This window comes from Meleagris gallopavo, chromosome 5 (assembly GCF_905368555.1).
Source record: "Meleagris gallopavo chromosome 5, MGAL_WU_HG_1.1, whole genome shotgun sequence".
Lineage (NCBI taxonomy): Eukaryota > Metazoa > Chordata > Aves > Galliformes > Phasianidae > Meleagris > Meleagris gallopavo.
In genome coordinates, this window is record NC_139408.1 from 7,328,734 (window position 1) to 7,355,041 (window position 26,308).

A 26,308-nucleotide genomic window follows, 5' to 3' on the forward strand; every position below is an offset into this window, starting at 1 on the left:
TAACGGCGGGGAGCTCCGCCGAGCCCTCTCCGGCCCGACCCTCCCCGCCGCCCTCGTTCGGCCGCCGAGGGGCCATTTCATCCCGTCTCCGCCACAGAAGCCGCACCGTCCAACTTTTCCCTCCCCCTAGGAAGCGCACTTCCTTTGAACGCGCTCCGTCTGCGAACAAAGGCGGCCCGGCCCGGCCCCTCCGCAGCGCCCGGCACAGCCGCCCCGCGGGTCGCGCTCCGCGCCGCTCCTACCGGGAGCAACTTTTCCGGGGACGGCCTCCTCGGCGCTGCCGCGACCGTGACTTTGTCTTTTTTGGATACAACGTTTCTGCTGACTCCAGAAAATTTTCCACTCGAACGTGCGACGAAGCAGCGGCGGCGGCTGCGGAGAAGGAGACGCGGCGACGAGAGCGGCATCGCTGCCTCCATCCCCGAGGGGCTGCGCGCGGCCGGGGGCAGCGGAGCGCGAGCCGCCAACTTCCCGCGGATAAATAGGTGCAAAGCGGCACGGAGCAGTGCGAAGCGGGGTGTGCGCGCGCGTGTTGTGTGTGTTTGCGCCGCTGGCGCGCGGTGACTCAGGCGCTAAGTGCGGGCGGCAGCCGCCTGTTGCAGCTCCGGCCGCGGCCCCGCGGCGGCACGAACTCGGCGGGACGCAACTTCTGCCCCCGCGCGCGGCGGCCCGCGCCCGCCTCCCTTCCTCCCTTTTTCCCTCCCTCCCTCGCGCCCGCCCGGCACCTGCGGGGCGCCGGCCCCCCGCACCGCGCCGCCGCGGCCCCGCTTACCTCCGCGCACCGCCGGCGAACTTCACCCGCCACCCCCCGGGCCGCCCCGGCCGTCCGCGGCCCCGCGCCTGTTTTTTGATCCGCCGCTCGGCTATTTATACCGCGGCGGTAGGTGGCTGCGGGCCGGCGGACGGAGCCCTCGGAGGCTGAGTTGCTGCCCGGCCGGCGGCGGGGCGGGCCGGGCTCCCGGCCGGGCTGCGCGGCGCCAGCGATGCGAAGAATGCGCGGAATGAGGGGAGGAATGAAATGAACGCGGGAGCGGGGCGGCGCGGGGCGGAGCGCGGCCCGCCGCCCCCTGCGGCCGCGGGCGGGCGGGAGGCGGGCGGGGCGGCGGGCGGGGCCTCCGCGAGAGCTGACCTCATAGGGGAGCCCGCGGGAGGGGCGGGCGGTGCTGCGCGCCGCTGAGCGACGGGGGCCTCTGCTGGGGTGTGCAACAGGTCCTGCAACTGCGTGTTCCACAGTATGGCGTGCCGTTGGAGCGGCAGGTCCCGCGACGCCGTGCGAGGGAGGGCGAGAGAGAAGGAAAGAGGGAGGGATGGAGGGAGGTCCTGCAGTGGGACGCGCTGCGCCGTGCAACGACAGTCCTGCAGTGCTTTGCATCGGAGGTTCTACGAGAGGTCCTGCAGTGGGGGTCCTAAAAAGCCATGTGCAACGTTGCGCAATAGAGTCCTCCAAAGGGGTCTGTAATGCTGTGCACCAGCGGCCCTGCAAAGGGGTTCACAGTGCTATGCAACTCTGTACAGTTTTGTTACGGACTTGTAATGGGGTTGACAAGGGAGTGTGCAGTGGGGCCTGGAATGGAATTGCAGCGGCAGTTTCAAACATTTTGCAACGAATTTGCAGCAGGGTATTGCAGTAAGGGTCTGCAATGCCCACAAGAGCTGACCATGCTTCGGGCCCTGGTAGGAGCGCAAGTTCCACCAACCCACCCTAGGTGAGGCACAAAGTGCTGCTGCTCAGCCAGGCCTCTGCCAGACCCTGAAGCTTCAACCCATGCCCCAGGGTATCCTCTATCTCCAGGGCCTGGCTGAGCTCTGTCGCTCAAAGTAGCAGGGCAGGAAGGCTTCATGCACACCCCAGCCTCAATCACTCCAGACACAGAGTGGCCACCGGTCACAACCCCTCCCCCAGCCTGGCCTCGGTGCCAGGTGCTATCCTGAACCTTCTACACCACTCCAGCTGTGATCCTAACTGCCATGAGCCTGTCAATACACTTCCTACATCAGCACCAGCCATGCCCCAGAAATGCTCCTGAGCATTATTACAAGGCACATCCCCTCCTGATAAAAATCTGATAACCTTATGGAAATAATCACTGTGCTGGCACAGCTGTCGTGCCTGGGAAAACTTGTATTTGCATAAGCAAAATGGATAACTGGACACCTCCGTGCCTGTTTGTCAAATAAATTGCCTATTTTGATGTGCAAACATACATTTCTATCATTTCTATCCATGTTGGAAAGTTTGCTCAGCAGGACAACCACTCGTAGAGATGGCAGGAAAGCCACACAACAGCCACAGCAGCACCATGTGTGGGTGCCATTGGGCAGAAATAACACCACAAGTGGCCTCACAGCGCACCCTGGCAGGGGCTGGCAGAGCTCACAGTACATACTCTGCCTGCTACCTGTGTATGATATCATAAAAAGATGCCCACTGTGTCTGCAAACAGCACAGATGTGCTTGCTCTGTGCCCCACCAGCAGCAGTGCCATAGGGCAGCTGTGCTGGTAGCAACCATCATGTTAGCCCATGACGGATCCAAGACAGACTCTTGAAAATGGGCCACTCATATTGCAGCTCACATAGAAGCTGCAATTCTTGTTTTTACTTTTGTGTGCCAGGAATGGCACCATTATGGGCCGTGCAGGAAGTTGCAGTGTTCCCACTGATCACACTAATGCTACCCTATGGAAATCTCCTTAAACCCAGCCCTATAGAAACAGTGCACGGCAAGGAATAATATGAAGCAAAGCCCAAGTTTGAGCAGGTGTTGGTCAAAGAACTGGGAGAAAGGAAGAAAGAACATGGTTTAGGCTGTTTTTTTTCCCCCTGCCATTCCATGGTGGCTGAAAAATTTCTTTTGAAAAGGCAACTATGAGAAACCCCCTCATATACACATAGAAATGGTTTTTGCTCTTTCCCTCCTCCTTTCCAAACAGCTCTTACGCTATTGTCTAGTAAGTGTCTAAGTGCCCCCATAACTTGTAGTTCAATCACCATGCATAAGTCCATAGAAAAGCCACAGTCTTCTGAGTGTACCCAAACCATACCAACTCTGTTCCAAAGCTGGAGCAGACAAACAAGACAAAACATTGCTCCTCCTAAAAAAACACAGATTTCTTAATGCATGTCAGCAGACTTAAACTAGTGATAAAACTCAGTCCACTATGTTTCTGCGTGCACAGAAATGTGGAAGCACTTCATATGAACGGGATATTTTTTCCAAGAGGCCTGTAGCCAAAGTACCAGGAGTACTGCCTCCAACTTCTGTGCCTGTGCAGAACCCACCACCTACCACAGCTCTGTGCACAGTAGGGGAGAACAGCAGCTTTGGGGGATAATGGACAAATAGAGTTTCAAAACATCTTACCTTTAGCAGCTCTCACAACAGATGAACATTTGTTTGATTATGCCCTCCTAGTGGAAAGTAAAAACACAGTTTGTTTCTTCACTCATGGTTGTGGATTAAACATGAACAGAACTTAGCCCAGTTGTAGCCATTTGCCCATATTGCAGACCAACAGTTCTGTCGCTCTTTTGCCAGTCAGACCTCTTTCAAGAGGAATAATTATGTTTGCCTGCTGCCTGCACATTTTGTTGTTAGCTGTGAGCAGCTGGGACAGCTCACAAAACTCTGATTAGTTCTGACTCAAACTCTGTACACAGGTGTTCTCATAGGCAGCGAGGTGCTCAGGCAAGAATGAAGGTCACTCATTCACACAATGTAAAAGTTCATCCGCAATCCACAGTTCCCATGTGAAATCCTTGCCCTGAGAGGTAACTGTACCATTAAACTGCAAAACCTGAAGCCAAGATGGACAGTAAACCAATGTGGGGACTGGCATGGCAATGTGGGGAATGGCATGGGCTGAGTGTAAGCCTGGACACTTCCAGAAATAAACAAAAGCTTCTGAAAACCGAGGCAGGGAAATTCTGACAAGTATCGATCTTTCTTGCAAGAGGCTCATATATCCTGTGGGCTGTCATTTCACGTCGTATCATACCATACCAGAACAACAGTGGCTTTGAAACATACATACCTGGAATCCCAGTGCATTTCCAGAAGAAAGTCACGTACTGCAGAGACAGAGGTCTGCATGCTCTGACAGAAGATCGAGGAGGGACAGGTTGGTGTCCTGCAGCCTCTGCCTTCGTGTCAGCAAGGGCTCCTTCAGAGGCTCTGTGGATGAAGGAAGAAGGGATATTGGAGGCACATTTTGGCGGAGAGAGCTTACTCTGATAAAGCTGCCTGCTTCTGGGTGTTGATGAATGGCTTCTTCAGGCACACAGGTGCGTCGAGAATTACAAAAGCTGAAGAAAACAAAGGGATATAGGGACATGCCTGGACAGGGACATTTCCTGGGGACAAATGCTTATCTTGGCTAGCAAAGAGAATTACAAGTGTGGAATACAGGAATGTAGATTAAGACAGAGAAAGAATGAGCTTCAAGAGGACATCAATACAAAGGCTTCAAGGAACGAGTGTGGGGAAAAAGACAGAAAAGAGAAGGGAGAGGGGGACAAATATTTGCACCTACCAAAGGAAGGCAGGAAGAATAAAAAGAAAGTGAACATAAAAGGGATATTAATGGAGAAACCTGACAAAGGAAAGGAGTAAACAGGAAAGCTCTGGGAGGGAAGTAGGGGAAGCTGTAGTGTAGGAGAAGAAAGTAGGAAACAGCAGCAGTAGGAGGAGATGGTAGCAAGGAAATGGGAGCGGTTTACAAACGGAAGGAGTAAGGTAAGGAATGGTAGAAAATGTCTGAATAGACAATAAAGGTCTGCAGTACCACCAAGGTTTGGATTTGTCAGTAAGAAGTTTGAGCACAAGTCCTGCAAAGAGCTGGGAGGAAACAAGTGTGAATATATTTAGAGATGAGATGGAGGCTGGATTGAACCTTGCACGTGGGAACCACCGCTATCTTCACTGAGACCAGTGATAGCAGGGGCTTTAGGGAGCCCAACAGCAGAGCTGTGGTTCCGTTCAGTCTTTGCCATTAGTTGTGCCAGGTACAGGGCACATAACTTACAAGTCTCATCCCAGCCACACTGACAGATGATGCTTTTAAGTCTCCAAGAGATGAAATGGTACCCAAGGACACGCAGCAAACAGAATAGTTCACCTATTCCTCGAATAGTTTGTTGGCAGGTGAAAACGAGATGGACTTCACAAAAATGAGATCCAGAGGCCATTCTGGACTTGTAACGAACGTCCAAATTTAACAGTGCTTGGATACAGTATTTTGGCTACAAGTGCTAAAATAATTCTAGAACTTTATACTTGGAGTTCAGGTTAGGAAAACTGCTAAGCTCAGGAAATACTTAAAAGCAGCACATAGATTTGGGTTAATCTATAGCATGTAAGGAATTAAATACCCAAATCACCGTGTTGTTGAACATGCCAAGAAAAATACTATATGGAAGCTGTAATGTAATGGAACATAGCTCTCCATATTATAAATCTAGCTGTTGGGCTTTGTAAAGCACCAGACAGTATAAAGAATGAAAACAAATAACAGTTTAATAATGAATTACAATAATTGTGTCGAGAGGAAGCCAGGACACGGACCATAGCCTCAGAGCCCAACTGAGTTAAAATAGTGCAGAGAGTGGAAATATATAATTTCAGACTGTTCTGGTTGCATATTTCTAAAGCTAAACTGAGAGCTTTTTAAAATTACACGACCAGGGTCCAGGGCTGTGTATTTCGCCTGTTGATGAAATCACTACCATCAAAATGGTGTGGCTCTTGTCCTGCTTTAGAGCAAGCAATGTAAGCACAGCAGCCTATTCCTTCTATTGATAGCAATAATTCTTTGCACTGCTGATTGAAACAAATTACCATGAAAACCACTTGGGTGGCTGGGTTTTTTAAAAATGTTTTGTACTACAAATTTTGTAGTGCTTCAGTCATTTCCAGATGCAGGAAAAAAAATCCTATTCAGATTCCCACAGAATCTCATTTCTATTATTCATTAAAATTATTTCTCAGCCTGCTTAATCTGTAGATGGCCTATTTGATTCCTCTTTTCACTTTGGCCCAGACTTCTGGTGATAGTTGAATGCTTGAAGATTGGTGTAGGTGTTTTTAATCCTCCATAGTACCTAAGTGTCTAATTCTCCTTGATTTCAATATTTTTAGTTGGGTAAATATTCTGGGAAATCTCAATACCTATCTAGACAACTCAAACAATATTTGTAATAGCAATAACAACAATAATATAATAATAATAATAAAGGCACCTTAACATCCATCTACATACTTTTAGAGGTTTCCTTTGGATAATTCTCAAAATCTACACATAAAAGCACCATCTGCTCTGAGATCTGTCCCACAAGGCCATTCACAATCCAAAGACCAAAATGACTCCACAGATGATTTCTTCAGAGAGGTAGGAGCAGGATTTCCTTTTCTCCAAAATAAATTATTTCTAAGCAGGACTCCTCCAGTCAATGATGACACACCAGCACCGTTCCTGATGGTGGTCTGTCTCAGCACATCCCACAGCAGCCCTCCTGCCTTTTGCGGCCCATGCCTTTGACCCCTGTGATGTGGCTGCTTCCAAGTCACCTTGCCATCACCACAAAGTGTCCCACAGCTCCAGCTCCTGTAGCCATGGCCTGGGCATTGTTTGTACAGGAAGAAGCATGTTGTGTGATGGTAAAGATAGTAACCAACCTGACAGCCAGATTTCAAAGAGCAGCAGCATACACAGCAGTCATTAATAGCACCCTAAAACAAGAATTGGAAGAAATTTCACTACTTAAAGGCCCAGGTGGCTTCAACAGCTCCTTCTGCAATAAGACAAATTCCACTTCCACAATCAACTTTGCTGAGACTGCAAAAGGCATAGCTCAGTGCAGCACCTGGAGCCATTTATTCATAACCAAGTCTGGGTGTGAGCGGGTGCTCAGGTGACAGGGAGCCGCTGGCGAAGGTGAGCGGTGCTTCCCATCAACCCCTCAGCCCCAGGGAAGGAGTGCAAAGGCTGCTTGTCTGTCACACCAGGGCAGCATGCCTCAGCTTGTGTGATCCTGGGAAAGTCACGTGCTAAGGGCATGTTTTGGAAAAAGCTGCCAAAACCAGTGAATCAAGACTCACAGCATCTAAGTTGAAAAAAAACTGCCAGACAGAGAATTTAATGTCCTTATCCATACAGAATCTGAAGTGTCATTGGAAGTCCTGACAGATATAAAATCAAATCTGACCTGAAGTGAGAGGGCTACCCAGTATACGACTGAGGCAGGCAGGCCAGGTGGCACACCAAAGACCCAGTCAGAACACATTTACCTTTATTTTACACTTACCTGTCCATTTCTCCATAATGCAGGTACAATCACGCATGGTAAACAAAACTGGAAGAAAACTAGAGTGGGGAAGTCTGAGCTCAAGAGAGGTGCTAAGGGTGGTGCTGCCAAAAGTCACATTCTCTTCTATGTCATCTGCCTGCAAAAGGTACCCATTGCCTCATTGCTTTATCAGTGCATATTTTTCTGGTATAACACAGAACCTTGTTCCGGGCACCTGCAAAGTTCAGGCACTGTTCAGGACAGAAGTGGGAAGCTGATAGAGCTCTATATTGTTCCAGACAGGATGAAAACCTGGCAAGATTTGGCCTTCCTACTTTTGGCAGGGAGAGGGAGCATTGAGAGGGGAGGTGGAGGAAAGGGACTCCTGAAGAATATATTGGTCTTTCCTGTTAAACTCAACTATTTGGCTGTTCAAATGAGTATAACAGGAAATCTAAAGAGAGGTAATGCATTCCTTGTTGCAACTGATCCTTGAAGGCCAGGCCTACGTGGCTTTTCAGTAGGAATTTTACGAAGAAATATTTGTAGGTAATGAAACAAGTAAAAATTACCTAAAACTGCTGGGAAATCATAAATGGTGTATGGGTACATAGTTAGATGAGAGCTACTGAACTGAGTTTCTGGAATCGTCATTACCCAATTTGTAGCAGTAAATATCACCATGTAAATCCCAACCTTTCTTCATCCTTCCCAGGGGGAACCACAAATACTTCTTATCTGGCCCATGTTTAGGAAGACAGTTTTAGAAAACAGAAGATAGAAAAGTCATCTGACAGTGTAGGAGCCACAGAGGCTAGCTGGTGTTCTAGTCTGATCAGAATTGCAACCCATTGGTAATTTCAGTATAGGACAATATTTCCTCTCGCTGCTTTTTCTCTGCCATGTTTTGGTAATGACAAATAGTAATTGAGCTCAGTGTTAGCTACTCAATATTAAAACAACTCTTTAAAGTTTAACACTGTTAACATTCAGAATTTTGCAGCTTTGAAAGGCCCAGAGGATGGCCTGGTTGCTGTGAATCTTAATCCAGACCACAAATGCTCTTTTCGTTCTGGCTTTTCTGCTCCTACACTCATAAGACGTTACAACCCACAGACAGCCAGTCAGCAGGCATTACTTCCAGTGTTGGAAGTGGTCTGTGGAAATGGGCGACCACCTCAAACAGGTAGCCCTCAGGATTAGAAACACCTCCCAAAGGTGAGGGAAGAAAATGTACTAGCAGAAGCAACACAGTGATGATCACAAGACAGCCCAGTCAGTAAGCACTCTGCCTGTGGCTGTGTGTCACACAATGCAGGAGCAAAGCCCTCTGCCCATGCTAGGCATCACTGCCAAACAGAGCTCCTACACAGCTTTTCAGATGGTCACTAAATAGCTGGGGATAAGTGCATCAAACAGTGAGATGCTGTAATGGGCAAACGCTTATACACAGAGAATCTTAACCCCATTTCAGATGTGACTTCATCTTAGCTGACATCACAAATGCAATTACTCTGTCACCTGCACAGCTCTGTATGTTTTATATGCTCCTTTTACCCTCTAAAGCCTGAAAAATTAGTTAATTTATTATTTTTCATGATGAGTCCCAGATGGATGATGTCTGTCAGCATTTACTGATTTACATAACATTTATCATATTCAAAGCTCTTTATAAACACTAAGCAGTTGATCTTCACACCACCCCTGTGCCCCAAGCATTAGTACTTCCTTTTTACTGCCTGGAAATTATTACCGAAAGTCAAAGCAATCCTCACAGTAGCTAAGGTAACACCAGAACTCAGTACCTTCTCCAGCACATCACACTTTCCTAATGCAAACACATCTACCACACCACTCTGCAATATGTACAGTTTGAGTCCAGTCCCCAACTGGCCTACAAATTAACTTCCAAAACACTCCAAAAACAAATTGGTATAACTTCTGTATGCTAAGACTTTATATCCCCCAATGCCCATCAATACAATTAATGGCTTAAAAAAAAAAAAAAATCATCTTTTTAATTTATTCATTTAACATGAGGTATTCTATATTCCTTGTGAATGCAGAACTGAGGTTCACTTAAAATCAGGCCACAGCTGAGCTTTGGTGAATTTTTATTGTAAGTAATTAAATGGCTTATAAACTAGAAGTATTTCAGAACCAGCATCAATACCCATTGGAAAGAACTGAAATTCAGACTAGCTGCATTCTTAGCTGCAGCGGAGTATTCAGCAATGTCAAACTCCTTCCAAGCACATACAAAGGAAAGTAGTTTGATTTGTTAACAATAATGGCTTCACTATGGGCAATGGAAGGTTTGAATCACTTCTAGCTGCCAAAGGCAAGTAAGTAAGAAGAAGTGGGTTGTAGTTAGACAAAATTAGAAGCTTGTATCCCCTTTCTTGGGCAGTGTTTTTTTATTCAATCGTGTCTATATTAGAAAAGAGCTGTGGTACATGGCTAAACTCTACTGGTACACCACTACTTTCCAACTCCTCAGCACACAAAAGGTCTGTGAGCCTTCCTCTCATTTGGGTCATAACACTGATGCAAAAAAATTACTTGAACAAAACCACAAGAACTTATCTTTACCTTTCTTCTTTTTAAAAACACTTCTCCCGTGGTGGTTAACTGGCCTTCGTCCTAATACTCCCTAGAATCCCCTCAACATTCGGTGCAGCAATTCGTAACTTACAGGTTTACCTTCACATTCAGTGCAAGGGACAACACGTAGGAAAAGGCAGGTACATGAGAATAAGATGGTAAATTAGAGGAACTGGAACAAGTTAAAAGTGAAATCTTTAAGAAAGCAGTTAGAGAGCTGCCACGTTAACATGAAGACACCTTGTTTGGCTTAGCAGGAGGTGTTCTCCTCCTGCAATTTAAACCCTGGTTGCCTCTGCTGTGGGTATGTCTGCTGATGCTATTCAAAATTGCAGCAGGCCTCCCTGCTTTACAACTTTTAGCTTATAGCTTTTAGCAACTATAGAAAGGAGGCATTGCTGCTAACTGCCTTTCCGTGGTAGCCAAGTATATGAGCTTTAGTGCCTCCACGAGTGAAGAAATCCGTCCTTCTCTGAAACAAATGCATTCCTCCAAGCCCCATGGAGAAAGCAATGGCTAGCAGAAGTGGGTTCTCCCTCCTTGCAGAGGAAAACAGCAAGTGAGTTCCAGCTTTTCTGAGCAAACCATTGGTGGATACAGCTGCCAAAACTGGGAACTGAAATGGCACGCAGCCTACCCTTCCCATGGGACCAGAAGGAGCATGATCACCAGTACTTTTCAAACAGAGGAGGGAGATTCATCAATTTTGCAGTGTGTCCCAGACAAAATTTCATTATTGGTTTCATCTGGATTAGAATTAACCATTAAGACTTCTCTACCTTACATTTCCTGGTTATTTACACTCTGTTTTGCAATGAAAGAAAGCAAGGTTGAAAATGGGCTGGAGGGAACTGGAAATACCCAAAGCCAATGGGTAGGACCACCTGCTCAGGAGAGAAACTGACTTGATATTTTGTATCACTAGGGTAGGCATGTTCCTTCTGACCATGCATTATAGCAAAACGACAGGGAATATAAGCTCACGTGGCATCAAGTTTTTTCATTAGCATACAAATATTAACACCCTATGTGTATAAGGCATTGTCTGTAGCTTTTGGGTCTGCTTTCTCTAGGCAACCGTTGACTAGCCTGTAGGTGTCTCAGCAATTCATACCAGTGGAAAAGAACACATACAAAATGTGAATTTAAGCCATGGGTTTGTTTAGTTACCCGTGTTTGAAAGGAATAAGAGAACATGAATTAGGCATCTAGATTGTAGTACTGAGAAGGGTGTTTTACTCCTGCCTATGTAGCTTTTGATCTCCAAAACCAGAAAAGAAGCCATTATAACCTGGCAAAGGAATGACTGGATGGCAGGTGTTGTGCCTCAATGATACCACTATTAACAAACTGATATCTTAAGTTACTGGTGAGGAGAGTTAAACTATTAACAGCTAATTTACGTCTCTTTCTTCACTGTGTGACTCAAACCAGTTTTGCAATCTGTTACAGGTTAACTAGCCAGGGTTAGACAGGGTGGGGCCTAGAGCACATTGCAAAACTGGTTTATTCAACTTGCCGAATGAGGAAACATCCTTAAAAATAGCTATTCCAGAAGAAGACTAGATGCCTTCCTATCAATTTTTGGCACATCACATAACAAAACAGATTTTTAAGCCCCTCAACTTTTGTTACTGCACTGAGACACCCTGTGCAGGTGACACACACCCACTATTGTGTCACAGCTGAACAGCGTGCCAACAGTTTAGCCCGAGGCTATGCTCAGAGGCACACCTTCACCTGCAGCCTCTCTCCTCAGCAAGTTTGTGCCAAGTGCAGCTGGTTAATACGATCACAGATCAGAGCAACCAGCTTCTTCAAGTATATGGGGTGATGGAGGAAGGAAGGCAATAAGGTTGCTCTGTGAATGTGTGAGACACAGGCCTGGAGGTCAACAGGTGATTTCAAATAAGGGAAGAAGTAGAAAATGTCTGTACTAGGTTCATTAAAAGAGAAAGGGAATGCAATCTGCTCTCTCCAGCAGAGTTTTGTTCCTTCTGAGAGAGCAGGATGAAATGCAGATGATGCAAGCTTACCTTGTGAGGTGGGCTTTGTACAGCTTCACCTGGACTGCACCATATGAGGCAGTAGCATAGGTATATTTGAAAGCCCTCCTTAGAGGTTAAGCTGAGGATGATGAAGTACAGAAAGCACTGGAATAAACTATTAAATTCTATTAAAAGCCTATTGTATATGTGCTAAAATGTGACTGATCATTTCAGGATCTCTTGCACTCTCTTGTCATCAATGCACAATTCTTTTTGATTGCTTCCAGACAATTCAGATTTTGGCACTGTGCAAAAATATGAGAGAGGGAGGAAATATATGATCTACTTTTCTTTATGCAGTCTTTATCATCATGATTGTCCTTGGGAATTTTCCAAGTTCTACAGTGACAGAAAGATCATCAGAAACTGAGAGCCACACTTCATATTGTTCTGGCAATACAAAAAGATCTTTAAGTTAAACCTAATTTGAATCCCACTTTAGCAATCCTTTATGTTGTTACAGCAGTGTAAATTTGTCCCTACATAAATGTAATGCAGCCGCATTCTGAATTTCTGCACTGTTATGTGGCATTGGTGGAATGGTGAGACAACAAAGTGGACTAAAGGGAGACAGAGAAGCTTCCTGCATAGGAAGGTTTTGAGAAGTTGGGACCAGCATATGCCAGGGTAGTCTGGGAGGATTTGATTCTGCCCCAGTGCAGGGTTAGACTGAGAGATCTTATGAAATCCTTTGCACTTCTGCAGTTAAAAAGGGTTTTTCCTAAAAAAGACAAATTATTTGTGTCAGTTCATGTAGTCCAGTCTTACCCTGTAAGCATTGTTCTATACTTTTGCAAAGGTTATCAGTTTACCTACTGTTGTAGTGAAAATTTAAAAACTGCATTCCTGAAATTGGCCCATTTTCCAACAACAAATTGAAGGAAAGCAAACAGAAGTAAATTATCTGTGATACCTTTTAAGTTTGCATCTTTTGCATTTGCTACAGCATATATTCCCACTTTGCTCTCCTAAGCTGAGTTGTGAACTATGATTCACCTTTCATCTTTAAATTCTGCCAAACTGTTTCATGTCCTGATTCCTTAGAAGGAAAGCTGTTTTGTTTGTTTGTTTGTCTTTTTTTTCCCCTTAAAAACATTGATTTAAAAATGAAGCTGCTGCCTTTGTTTCTGAGCACAGTAGACCCTATTTGTTTTACAGCAACAACTGTTGGGAAGGAGCCTTCATGATTCCTCTGCTGAATCTCCAGATTTAACAGCTACAGCATCTAAAACCAAAAGCAAAGTTCATGTCAAGTGTTCATCCATAGCCCTCCTGTCCCTTTTCCATTAAAGTGGACTGTTTCAAACCTGAGCTTTTTAAATGTCATGATGTTGCCCTAGAGAAGAGGGATTGGAACACTTGCACTGGTGGTACTCAAACAAGCTGTCCTCTCCTGCAAGCTTGGTTACCTCTACAGGCCAGGGTAGCCCTGCTCCCAGTTTTCAGTGATTGAAAAAAAGACATTTCATTTTGTGTGTGCAGTAATGTCAGCTTTTTGCAGTGTCACATTTGTGACAGAGACAGCCCCAAAGGAGCTGGACTAGATCTAGCATTTCCCTTTGATAGAGTCAATGAAACAGCTGTTGGTCAGATCTGCGGTCTGGGTGAGTAGTATAATGAGGGCTGTAGTCCATAATTTTGCACTGTGTATTTCCTCCCTACGGAGCTGCATGGCTGGTTTATTGAAATCACACAAGGAGGTCTTAGTACACTTCTTAGCAGATTGTATCAGAAAAAAACTCAGTCTAGTTGTGAAATATGCTAGAGGGACCTGTCGAAACCTGGGCTATATTCCCGGCTTCTGTGACCATTTGGAGGACTGACTTGAAAAAGTATTTTAACCCTTTTGTGTTTCAATTTATCTCACCTATAGAAGAGAGATGCACACCCTCCATGGTAATGATTTGTGCTGGTGTGTGCTGAGCACATTCTGGGAGCAAGGCTGGGCAGGCCTGTTCTGCTGCTGACCTCCAACACCTGCCTCTGAGGAGCTTCAGCTCTTGTGGCAGCCAACACAGGACCTTTCCCAGCACTCTATTCACTAAACAAACATGTCTTTTTATTATGATGTTGTTATTGCAGTTTGTTTGACAGAAACTCCATAAAACTTGAAGTAAAAAATAATAAAAGCATTTAATGTTACATAAAATGTTGATACTAAGCATCAAGTTGGCATGACTAACACTGTAACATCACACACAGTAAACCTACCAACACTCCTGCCACTCACCAAGAGGCTTAGGGCACTGTGGACAGACTCCTTGGGTCCTTACATCCTCTCTCCACATGCCTTCTTCAGCAGGGCCTTTTGCTGTTGCTGAAACTACTTCACGAGCTTTAAGCATGGCTCAGGGCTGTGCTGCTCAACCCCAGTGCAGAAGTCGCATTTGGTGCAGCAGAGGACTCTTTACTTTCTGCCACTACTTCATACTCTGGATCACAAGAAAATGCAGCTGTCCCCACCCTCTGTCCTTCTAATGGCTGCATCTCTTTGTTTGACACGAGCCATTCTGTAAGCTGAACTCATTTTTAAAATGCTGCTCTGCAGGCTGATCATTAGAGTTGGTCTGCAGTTTCTCCCTACCTTGGATTGATCTTTATAACACATCAATCATTTTTCAAAAGTTAGCATTTTTGTAGGGAAATACAAATTTGCATTTGAGATACTTTTAAATAAATATTTAAGAAAAATATAAATGTTAGCAAAGTTTAGTTTATCTTAGTTTTTATGATTCCACTGAATGTCAGAACAGCTGTACTGACTGCATAAAATAAATTTTCTAGAGTTAGAAACATATAACCATCTGTACAGCTCATAACATGTGTTAATAGGTATCTCAAATTTCAATTCAAGAAATAACAATTTTAATAAATAATGTAACAGCAGGAAACCTGGGTTAACTAACAGAGACCTGACCATAATGGTGCTACATCTGTGTGTTACTCATTACAGAAATATTCAGGTACAAAGTTCTTGGTTTAAGTGGGACCTTTAGCTAAGAAGTATTCATTTCAAACTTTCAGGAAATGCAGTTTTCTATGACAAAGACATTCCCAAAGATTTCCACCTGACACTGACAACTGGAGATATTTTACATAAATGAGAGATCTTTACTAACCACCGTGGACATCCAAACCTCATATATTTCTCCTATGGACTTGGTGTGCCAGAGATGACCTTTGCAGATAACTTCAGACCAGCCTGGATTTGAAGTTCAAGCCACTAACTCCAGAGAAGGAAAACCATCCATGCAAAATGCCTGAGTTAAGATCACCACTAAATTACTCTCCAGTTATACAGACCTTGGAGGACAATATCCTATTTGAGTGGTCTCACCACAGGTAATGGTCAGCTCTGAATTTAATCTGAAAGGTGAGCTACTACTGGACATTAGTGCCCTATTATGCTTATGCATAAAGTAAAACAAATTGGGAAAAAAAAAAAAAGTATGATCTTTACATTTCCTTTCTGCTCTATTTATCTTTTTTTTTTTTTTTTTTTTTTTTTTCCTGCACAGTATTTAACAGTGTAAAGGCCTGTAACTCCAGGTCTTTGGTTGCCAAGATAAAAATGTTACTCTCAAGCAGGTGGTACTGATAATGCAGAAGGTTACAGACTTGGAAATTTACTTAAGCAATCCAAAACAAAATCAAGAGATTGACTGAAATATTACCTTTTTTAAAAACCTGCTTTTCCTTTGATTATCTATAGAAAAGGCATTCACAAGAACTAGAGGGAAAGATAATCTACTAAAAGAAATCGTGGTCAGATGCTTGGAACTGTACAGATGAGGATCTTATCTGAGTGTGGGAAACCACCGAAGATATAGCATTGCCATAATTAATGGTCTTTGTGTCATTTTCCAGTGCAGGGACACATTCTGCTCTGCCGCCAAGTAACTGGATGCTGAAAGGAACTAAGTCAGCCCTAGCTGAACCCCTGGTTTGACTCTGAATTTTAAGACTAGGAAGCCAGACTCCGCTTGACAACTTTTTTCCCCATCTCCAGCTATCTTCCAGTTACAGGAACAATGACAGGTGTTACACTAGAGAAAGACAAGTTTACATCTCTCTCTCTTTATATATATGATGCTATATAAACAATGGAGAATTTTAAAGAATATGACTTTATGATTTCATAAGGTACCTTCACAGCTACTAATTAGTGGGTAACGGAGAATCATCCAATTTATGAACGAGCCGTCAATTGTTATGCCAAGCAACTGGCATCAGAAACTGCAGTCATAAATGTTCTGGATAAGAGCACACTTCATAGGACCCTTTCACAGACTGTGCGGTCTCTGTCACAGGAACAATTCAGTGCTTACTTCATTGTGCTAGATACAGAAGGGCCTGGAAGATTGATGATCTCTATTCACTTCTGTGACATAAAGTTCCACCCAATCTTTGCTATTCATTAATCACTTCCCTCCCCCAAATTTTTGACTGTGGGCAAAATGCAATTCAAACATGTTTTGAAACAGCAAGATCTTCCCAAGCTGTGGAGAGCCTAGTAAGATGTTTGTGAATATGGACTGGCCTATTCCTACTAATCAGTACTTTCATTGGTCTTGCAGTCATGGAACCAATAACTTTTAAACAACACACTGGAGTGCATTGAATTTCTTGCATGGGCTTTGCCACAGCCAGGATATTTTACTTTGTCTCTGCACTTTGCAGGAATCTTTCAGCAGCTGTTTCTGTCCCAGCGCCCTACCCTACAAGCAGGAAATCTGGGATTACGGAACACCATCCCACTCTCTTCGTTCAGTTAGGCAGCTGCATAACACACCTCTGGCTCACCCCCTGCTAGTGTGTCACACCAGTAATCTGGAACCCACACCAAAGTGACATTCCCCCCTACACACTTTGCTTCTGTGTCTCTAACCTTGTTTATACATTGGTACAATCACATGATAAATTGCCAAATCATCTATTAGAGACAAAATCAATCATTATGTAATATTTTTCATGCATTCATCACCACTAGCACAGCTTATAAACATCTAGCATCTTTGAGCAGTTGCATGCAAGAGTGTGCAAATCTGAAATACTTTCAGAAATGCACAGCCCCAAATACAGAAATACTTTGTACACAAAGGGCTTTCCCTGGATCAGCATCAGGGTTTGATAACTCTTGTAGATAACAAGAGACATGGAATCTGACTGGAAAGAACAGTCTTCAACCTTCATTTTAAAACACAGAAAAGAAGCATTTTCATCCTCTGTTCTTTGCTCTCTCTCCTGGACTGCATTTTATATCTGCCCATTGTTAAGGATCACATTCAAGAAAAAAAAAAATAAAAAGAAAAAAAAAGTAGCACACACTGACCTTAAGGTTTCCTTTTTATTGGTAACATGTTTCCTATGTGCTAATATTCAAGGGCTTCCAAAAGAGGATTAAAATATCATGAATATTACGAGTTGCTTTTATGAAAGCTGAAGTTATGTAAGGAGATTTATACAGGCCATTGCAACCTTCCTATTAACTCTAACTTTGCTCTGGGCTACTGTTTTTCCTTTCAGAAAACACTGGAGATATCTGAGGTCTACGGCACCAGAAAAAAAAGCAAAGAGAGACAAGCATCTGTCATGGTACATAGAAAATGAATCCTTCTGGCAACTCCTGCCCAGCCCCAGATTAATATAGATTTACAATTAACATCACCAGTGAATCAAGCAGCACGGTAATTGTTTTTGCAGCTATTCCAAAACTTTTTTCTGCACAAACATAACCTAATTTTAACTTAGTGAGACAGAGCAGCTTGACACATTTGTTATCTAAAGACCACTTCAGCCAAAGAACATAATGAAAAAGCATGGGAACTTGACTCAGGAGCAAAGGCTCTTCTTTAATACTTGTTCCAAAAATAAAAAAAGCCTCTCCCCCTACATCCCTCATTATTTCTTATTCTTGAAGCTCTAATTTTGCCCCAAGGACCGCTTCAAAAATACACTCTCTTTGATAGGCTTGCTTAATACCACTCAGTCAAGTAGGATTAGAGCCTTCTGAAGGAAAGAACACATTTCTTATTCATTTTCATGATTAATTAGTAAAAATGACTTTTGGAAACCTCAGCTGTAGAAGTAACACTCACTTCTAGTTCACAGCAGGGATAAATATTTGGCTCACATTATTTCTGGATGCCCACATCCAGCAGGCAGTTGCAGACAGCCCTGCACACACTAGCCCACAGTCTTGTAGGGCAGGGAATAGGGCTGCAGCCTTCCAGCAGCACCTCAGGTCCCACAGCTGTCAGGAGCAAGCCTCCTTCTTGGTTCATTGCTACAGTATCTAGGGCCTGAGAATAACCAAGAGTAACTATTTCTGGAGTCAGTACTCCAACCAGTTTTCAGGGAGGGAGAATTGAGTCAACATTCTGCCTCAACTTCTGGAAATAAAATTAGAGGAAGATGAGCTAGTACAGAGCACTTCATGCCATGAAATGAATTTCATGTCGATCGTTCCCCATGCTAAGGCCAGGGAGAACAAGCTTTCCAAATATTCTGCTGAAAGCCTTTAAGTTCCTTTTCTTTTTCACTGAACTTGTAGATACACACAAAGTAAGCAAACAGAATGTGCTTGAATCACAATAAACACCAAAGGCTTGTTTCCCTAGTTTGTTCAATGGAGTTGAAGAAAAACAAACAACCAAACAACCAAGGACTCTGGCTATATGTGGTACCATGCTTTCACTGTGTATTACACCATCAATACACTACGATATTGACACCTGTAACCATTTCCAGTAAGTCAAACACAAGGTAAAACCAAAAGCAAGGATCTAAATTTACAGCACTCACTAATCAAAAACAGGATTATTGTTGACATGTATACAAAATAATGACTCAGATTTTTAAAATCCCTGATGCTGAGTTACATGTACAAGTTTGTTTGCTTTTTTAATATGCAAGACTTTTATTTGGAGTTCTTCACATGGCTCCAAGAGTATGGCTTGTCCACTGCAATTTCTACAGTTGATTTGCTTGAGAGTTTTTATAGTCTGGTACCTAAAATTATCATAGTATGATGTTAAGGAGAAAACAAACAAACAAACAAACAAACAGACAAACAAAAGCTGGCTTTGGAAAAGAATTTAAAATCAAAATGAAATTAACTTCCCAGAAAAGGCAGAAAGGAGTTTTCTGGCTCCTCAGCACCAGCTGAGCTCTGCTGGAAAGGCTGGACAGCAAACAGCCCCCTGATGTCTTGCTGAGCCAAGAGGTCACAAACATTTTCCTGACTTCCTCTGGAAGTGGCAGCCATAAGCATGGTGCTATAACTCTGCTAACTGTGGGTGTCAGAGCAATGCTCTGCCACAGTTAAGGAAACAGATCCTGCAAGAAGTGTTAACCTTTTTGCTAGTACAGAAAAGTATTCTAGAACAAAAAGCCTCACTCTTTGAGGCACTCAATTACTGAAGAAAGATAGATTTATTTCTTTGCTTGTGTCCAGCCATTAGTAACACACTACGTGGTCTTTTCTGTGCAGAACCATCTGCACCAACTCCTCCTGCACCAACCAATGGGATGCCATTTTGCCAAAAATAAAAACATATTTTTATTATTTTTTCTTTTCTGAAGCAGCAGCTCTGTTCTCAAAAATGTCTTCTGAGCTTGATAATATTAACACTGATTATGTCTGATAATATTTCAGGACTTTTGCAAAGACTCTCCAACTAGAATTAAGAAGTAACTCCGTTTTTTTTCCCTCAAAAACATAGAATATGATGTGTTGCCATATCTTCCAACTGAAAATGATTTTTCAACAGCTACACGGATTGATTTAATACAGCTGCAACTTTGAGGCTTCTGAAAAGCACAATGGGACCTTTGGGATTCTGCAAGCCTCTCTGGTGCTCCAAAAGAGTGGCACTCTATGTCCAGATTTCTCTTTTAGGACTCCACACAAGGCATAATAATCACAGTCAGGGCCAACTCAGAAGGTTTCAGGGGGAAGGGACCCAGTTCCAGGTTCTTCCATGAGCTGCACAAATCCAAGAGAGGTAGGCATGTGTGCAGTGCACCACCCGTGCTAGTTCCAAGGCTGAAATATCCCAATGTACCACTTTACCTTCCTTCAAAATATCAGAGCTAGTCTGAAGAAGCACTCATATAAAGCTTTTGCTTACATTCCTACTGTCTGCACCTCACTCCCAAAGCCACAAGTGGTCATAACTGATGAATTTAACCAATCAAATGCTTCACAAGATATTTCACCAATAATGACCTATTTGGTTTATTCATTGCTGCTCCCAGAAGCAGATCTAAATAGAATACTAATATGATGAAGTGATGGTACAAAATAAAATTATAGTAGTAACTAACTCTCTGTGCAGGTTTGGCTGTCACTCCTCCTGGGCTTACATGTCCATCAAAAACCTTCCAGTCTGAAGCACATGAAGTGCAATGTGTAAGGCAAGTATTCTATGCTTATATACATTTTTGATTACATCAAAGATTCTCTTTAAATCAAGATGTGTTCATGCCTGTACACTCTCTACCTAGCCTGAGAAGCAGGTCCTGTGGGGTCAGGTAAACCACTCAGAGCCATCATATAGCAGAAGTTTAATCTTCATTACAGCAAGTGGGCAGGCTGCAGGAAAAAGCAATGCTACTATGGTCTATCCTGAGCTGCAGACAGGCCTCACATGGTCTCCTCAGATGGCAAGTCACCGGTAGCCTCATTCAGGTATCCCATCTGTCCAAAACTCCATTTCTTCAGATCTTTGTGTACATTAAAAAACAATCTCTTTTACTGCCTCTCTTTCCCGCCTCACCCTTCTCCTCCAACATCATCTCCTTTAGCATGTAATGCCCACAAATGACTTTTGGGCAGCTTTTACAAAGGAGTCCAATTTTGGATGCTGTTCTGACTCACCACACAAAGAATATTCCACTCCAATCCTCACACAGTAGTGTGCACTCTTTATTTTGTAACACAAAAGCCCTGAGCCAAATCCATGCCTAACGTAACACTACTGAACTCAATGAAATGATCCCAAGGATCCCTTTGTCTCTTGCTTTTAATATCCAAAAGGTGCCTCATCCAGCATAAAAGTAGAAACTTAGCACACAGTTCAGTGTGCTAAGACAGCCCACTTCTCACAGTGCTGTATTTGCTTTTGGACAGGTTTATTAACCATATCTGTGTTACTTCTAAATCTGGATATTGCAAAGAAAAGTCTGGGTATGCAAAGAAAATTAGTTTTACTACTCGAGACTGTGCCTGCTGAGACAGTTGAGTTTCGGCATGGGATAACAGCACAACTATCCTAATTTAAAGAGATAGTCAAACCTCTAATAAAATGTTTGTTTTTAAAGATTTCCTCTAGTAAAATCCATGTAACTACCATGTACCATTGCCATCTAGTGGAAAGGTAAGTAAGAACACAGGTTTCCTTCAATTTAATTGCTCAGTCTTGCTATCCAAGATGGTTATAAGTGATTATTTCAGATAAGTTGGAAAAACTCTAGAAAGCATACTGTAAAGTCCATACATCTCTTCATTTGCTGCTCTCAGAAACTGATAGTTTTCCATTCAGTAAAAAGAAGTGTCAGGTTGCTGTTAGCAATCTGATCGATAGAATTTTACTTTGGAAAGAGAAAAAAAAAAAAAAACAAACTGAGCTCATCTCCTTATCCTTGATTAAATAAAACTATCACTAACTAAATAGAAATATAGCATGTTAGTGGATCATACAGTCATAACGAAGTATTTCACTTGCCATGACAAGGGAGGTGGCAGCACAGCAGAAACCGAAGTAGTACTACAGTAGTGCAGCTTCTCCTCGCCTAAAAGAATGAAATTAACACAGCTTTTTGCAATTAAAAGCATATGCGAGATTTGGGCAGGCTGGCAGATTAAGCATTAAATTGAGGAGCTTCTACACAAAAACTCTGGTCAGGCTAAAAGACTTATTTCTTGTAGCCATTTGTTTAATGAGCTTACATCTGCTGTAACATTCAAAGAAGTCAGTAGAGCTCAAGTGTTTGACAGCTGCTCTTTGGAAAAACAAAAAAAAACAACAAAAAAAACCACCCCAATCCAAAACCAAGGAGGATGCACTTTGCTCCTCTTCTTCGCAGACTTTAGATAAGAATGAGAAATGTTACAGAGATCCCTTGGAAAGCCTCAAAGGCAAAATACACAGTATCTAGTTTTACTAGATTCTTGATCATTTACAGTTCACCCTAAAACTCCCACACATTTGTTTCTTAATGTCCCTCATGCTCCGTTAAACCTCAGTGCAGCAATGTTCCCATAGGAATGTGGCCAGTTGCCAGACTCTCTCATGAACGTTTCATTAATCTTCTTGGCTCTCATACAAACTACAAAACATTATTTGTTAGCAATTTAACTGTTTTGCTCCCAAATGTGCCAGAAATGTGATCTTTGCTACAGTTTCATTCAAGAAAATGTTGATAATTATATAGTAAATGAAATGCCTTTTTTTTTTTTTTTTTTTTTTTAATATCTACCAAGACTAAGTGCCAGAAAAGGTAAGCTGATTTTATCTTGTTTCTGGAATTAATTTGCATGCTATCCTACATATTTAAATAATTCTCAAATGTTAAGATCTAACTTACATTGAGCAAAATACATCTGCAGACAGTTTTATTTTAATACAGTACACTGATCTCTGAGTTCCTTACTTACCCAGACCACATAATCTAAGTACTTCAGAGGATAACATAACAGAAAATACAAAATATTTATATTTTCTGGAAGCCTGGCCTGACCCAGCTCCAGTGATGCTGAGAAAAGACTATCACTGCCAAATCAATAAATACAGAGTCAGCACATGAAGCATTGGAAGTGCACAGCTTACTAAAGAGCAGGAAAACATTACAGAAAAGCAACTTCATCCTCTGCAGAGCGGGGAGGAATTCATTCTAAAGACACAGACACACAGCTATCATAAAAGCGGAAGCTTCAGTGTGGTACCAGTGTCTAAAGCTGCCCTCAGGTATGTATAGCATTAATAGTATAAAAGCAGATTTTATCACTCAATTTCATGTGGGCTTAAAAAAAACCAACAGTATTATATGGAAAGACATGCACGTGCAACTCAGCTTCACGAGAGAAGTGCAACATCTTCATTTTCTAACTTTGCAGCATATGAGCCAAATCCATGCACTTGGTTTTTTTTTTTTTTGCTTTTTTCTTTCTTTCTTTTTCTGCATATAATCTTTAAGTGCAGTTAATTCCTCAAATCCTGTTTTCACATTGCAAAAATGCGACAGTTTTCAACAATGTGCTTCCATGGCACTGTACGCAAATTGGTATGCATCTGCAACTTGGGGCTGAAAGGAAGAGTACATAAAGATTACAGCAGTTTAAGAGGGTGGGATCACAAAATTAAAAGGAGGGAAATGAACAAGAGCACATTTAGATATCTTTAGATATCTCTTCTGACTTCTACAAGTTCACAGAATAAATGAAAGTGCTTGGGATGTATCCAAACTCAGGTACTTTTGAGGTCTTACTAGCACCTTTCTGGCTTAATATTTTTCTGCAGTGTAATGGGCAGAGAAATGATCTCCATATCGTGCAGTCACTAAATTGGAGTCTGTGTGAACAGGCAGATATTTGACCAGCCATGAATAAAGCTGTAGCCACAGGCAGTTTGCCGGGTAAGAATTTGTAATTTTTTTTCCCTTTGGAATAATCTTTAGAGGAGAAGAAAAAGGCCTCGTAGATTTATATTGTAGAATGGTGCATATTCATTCAAGCCTATCTTTGAAAATACAGCAGCACAAAAGTGGATCAGTCTTAAAAGTGGGTCCACAAAACATGAGAGGTTGATGATAGAAATAAGAAGCTCTGTCAGCTGTCATGTGTAGCAAGACAAAGAAATCATTCAAAGCTTTTTGAGGTTGTTTGGAGAAAAGTAACAAGAATGATGTAGTGCTTAACGTCAGTTGGGAAATAAGTATTTGGTGAGACAATGGCATGATCAGTTGCACAATTTGAATATTTCAGATGCTGGGTCAATCAACAACATAACCAGGAGACAGCACCTAAAAGATGAGGTAGGTCATAAGAAATGGACAAATGAAGGAGAGAGAAGGGAACCAGGCATTTTCGGAGGGTTAAACTAAGGTATGAAAAACTTGTGGAAAGGCTCATATGGAACCGTAAGAATCAGTCAAGGAGGAAATAACCAACGCAGGGGGCAAGACACCTAGGAATGTACCTGCTGTTTTTAAGCAGAGATGAGAGTGCTGATGGAGCTCTTCTAGTATTGAACTGAATGTATCCATCAGCAGTGTTGAAAGAGGTAAAACCAGTCCAGAGGCAAACACATATGTAATTTGTCATTTGGAATGAGCATTCCCAATTTAGCTTTCAACCAATGGCAAATTCTAGTCATAGCAGTGAGATGCCAAATATTAATTTAGGCAAAGCTACACTACTATACTGTCTTGGAAGCTGTATGATTAGAAGAAGTCAATGGAGTATAACTGATTTAATTTCTTATTTTCATTTCATAACTAAGAGCAACTCAAGGGAATTCTGAATACAGAGTCTTGCTCAATCTACAACATAATTGGACTGGCTGACTGAACTAGCTGGTTGGCTAAAATTGTATCCTGATTAAAATGTAAAACTTTTTTTCCAAATGGCAAAGCTGTAATTCCTGAGCCCCATTTGAGAATTACAGTGCAAAGAGAAAGAAAGTGCATGGGTGTCAGACAGCCTCTGTTGTTCCCTCCAAGTTATAAATAAGTTAGGATACTCACAGTGCTCTGTACCAGAGAAAGCCAAGATCAAGGCCAGGGGTCACAGTCCTCCCTGAAAAGAATTGCAGCATGCAATATAATCCTACATGCTCTAGCAATATGTAGTCTAAATAGAAATGAACAGGATAGCACTGGATTGCAGGTGGTGAAACTGTACCAGACCCTGGGAATTTTATGTTAATTAAGAAATGCTGATTAATAGAGAATGGTAAATTTTAATAAGCCAGCAATAAAAGAGAAATTGCATTTAAATAACAGGCGTGTCTTGATTCCCTGGAACAAATCTTGTTTTTTTTTAATCAGGGGAATTCACCTAATGGAAAATTTTTCCTGACTTAAACCAGTGTAACTTTCTGTTGGTGTTACTGACTGTGGTTTAACTCCCTGTTTCTGAGGTCTGTCTGAGTAACTGGGCTGTTGGTAAAGAGGACTAAGAAGCAGCAGAAGTTATAGTCTCAATACCAAAACTACTGGGTGAGGTTGTGTCATACTAGAGGACAGAACAGATGATCGCAGAACTTCTTGGTCTTAAGTTTTAAGGTACATGGAAAAGACCCAACAACACAAGATGGTTGAGCTTGTTTCCTGAATGTGCTCAGACAGATAAATATGGGTCTGCTAGGAAAGGGAATACTACAGGAGCTGGGACTGTGCTGCCCCAGCAAGATCATTCTCTTCCTCACATTAAGGTACAACTGCACTGAGTTTCTTCCTCCTTCCACACATATTCTCCTTAACCACAAAGTGATGGAGAGCCCTGAATCTTCTCTGTTATTGAGTGCACACAGCAACTGGGATATCCTGGTTTGATGCAGGTTTTCTTATAAGTATCTCCCCAAAAGGAGGCAGACCTAACTGAGAAAAACTTGCCGCATCATTATCTTATACTAACATTGCACTCTGCATCCTTGTGTATCATACAGTACTTAGCAGATTACATAAAGGAGCTCTGTTCAATGAGGGAACATGGTAATCATAAAACAAAAATCCAGACAGCTTTGGTAATCCAAGCTCAAAAATCACAGGCGTAGAAAATCGACCATAACTAATGAAGAATTAAAAGCAAGGTCTTGTTATCAGTAATAGAATTCCAGAAATTAACATTCAAAACTTTAGGCTGAGAAACATACATGTTTCTGAAAAGCAGTGTAATTGTTCAAAACATTTATAGATAAGATTTGCTTACTACCAACTTCATAACTTCCCATAATGACTAGAAGTACATACTGTAGCAAATTCACTGTCAGACTGTTTTTCTTGCATGGGAGGACAATACCTCTCCAAAAATCTCTGAATCTGGATATAGAGCTCAGGCTAAATGAAGATGAGTCTGATATGTGCCTCAAATTTCTTTGTTTGATGCAAGCCCTAATGTCACCACTTACTCAATGAGGGATTTATCAAGACTAACTGTGGCAGGCAGAACTAAAGGCATATCTTGATTAAGTGCTCTAAGAAACTGGAATTAACCTGTGGGACTGCAGAGGTTGAGAAGTAGCGGTCTACATGCAAGTTCTCATTTCAGAGCACCTTGAACTCTGGCCCTTTAAAAATCTGATGTTTTCCTTCCAGCTCTTCTCTTCATGCTACAAGTAAAGCCGTGGAACCTGCCAAAGTAGAAAACT

The 26,308-nt window shown here is 42.6% G+C and overlaps 1 protein-coding gene and 1 long non-coding RNA gene across 3 annotated transcripts in view; one reads left to right on the forward strand and one right to left on the reverse strand.

Moving 5' to 3' along the window:
- Positions 1–1,058, reverse strand: part of TEAD1 (TEA domain transcription factor 1) — a 142,851-nt gene extending 141,793 nt beyond the window's left edge. Inside the window, exon 1 of one of the 2 annotated variants that reach the window (XM_085224082.1) lies at positions 773–1,058. The gene's annotated coding sequence lies outside the window, so the exon portion shown is untranslated. Of the gene's footprint in view, positions 1–242; positions 391–772 lie in introns of those variants that run through there. The other variant, XM_085224087.1, reaches the window with a different exon arrangement.
- On the forward strand, positions 351–25,754 carry LOC104910989 (uncharacterized). Its single transcript, XR_014883357.1, has 5 exons — positions 351–485; positions 7,326–7,450; positions 14,961–17,623; positions 20,276–23,573; positions 23,923–25,754. It is a non-coding gene; the product is annotated as an uncharacterized LOC104910989 (long non-coding RNA).
- The last annotated feature ends 554 nt before the right edge of the window (positions 25,755–26,308 follow it).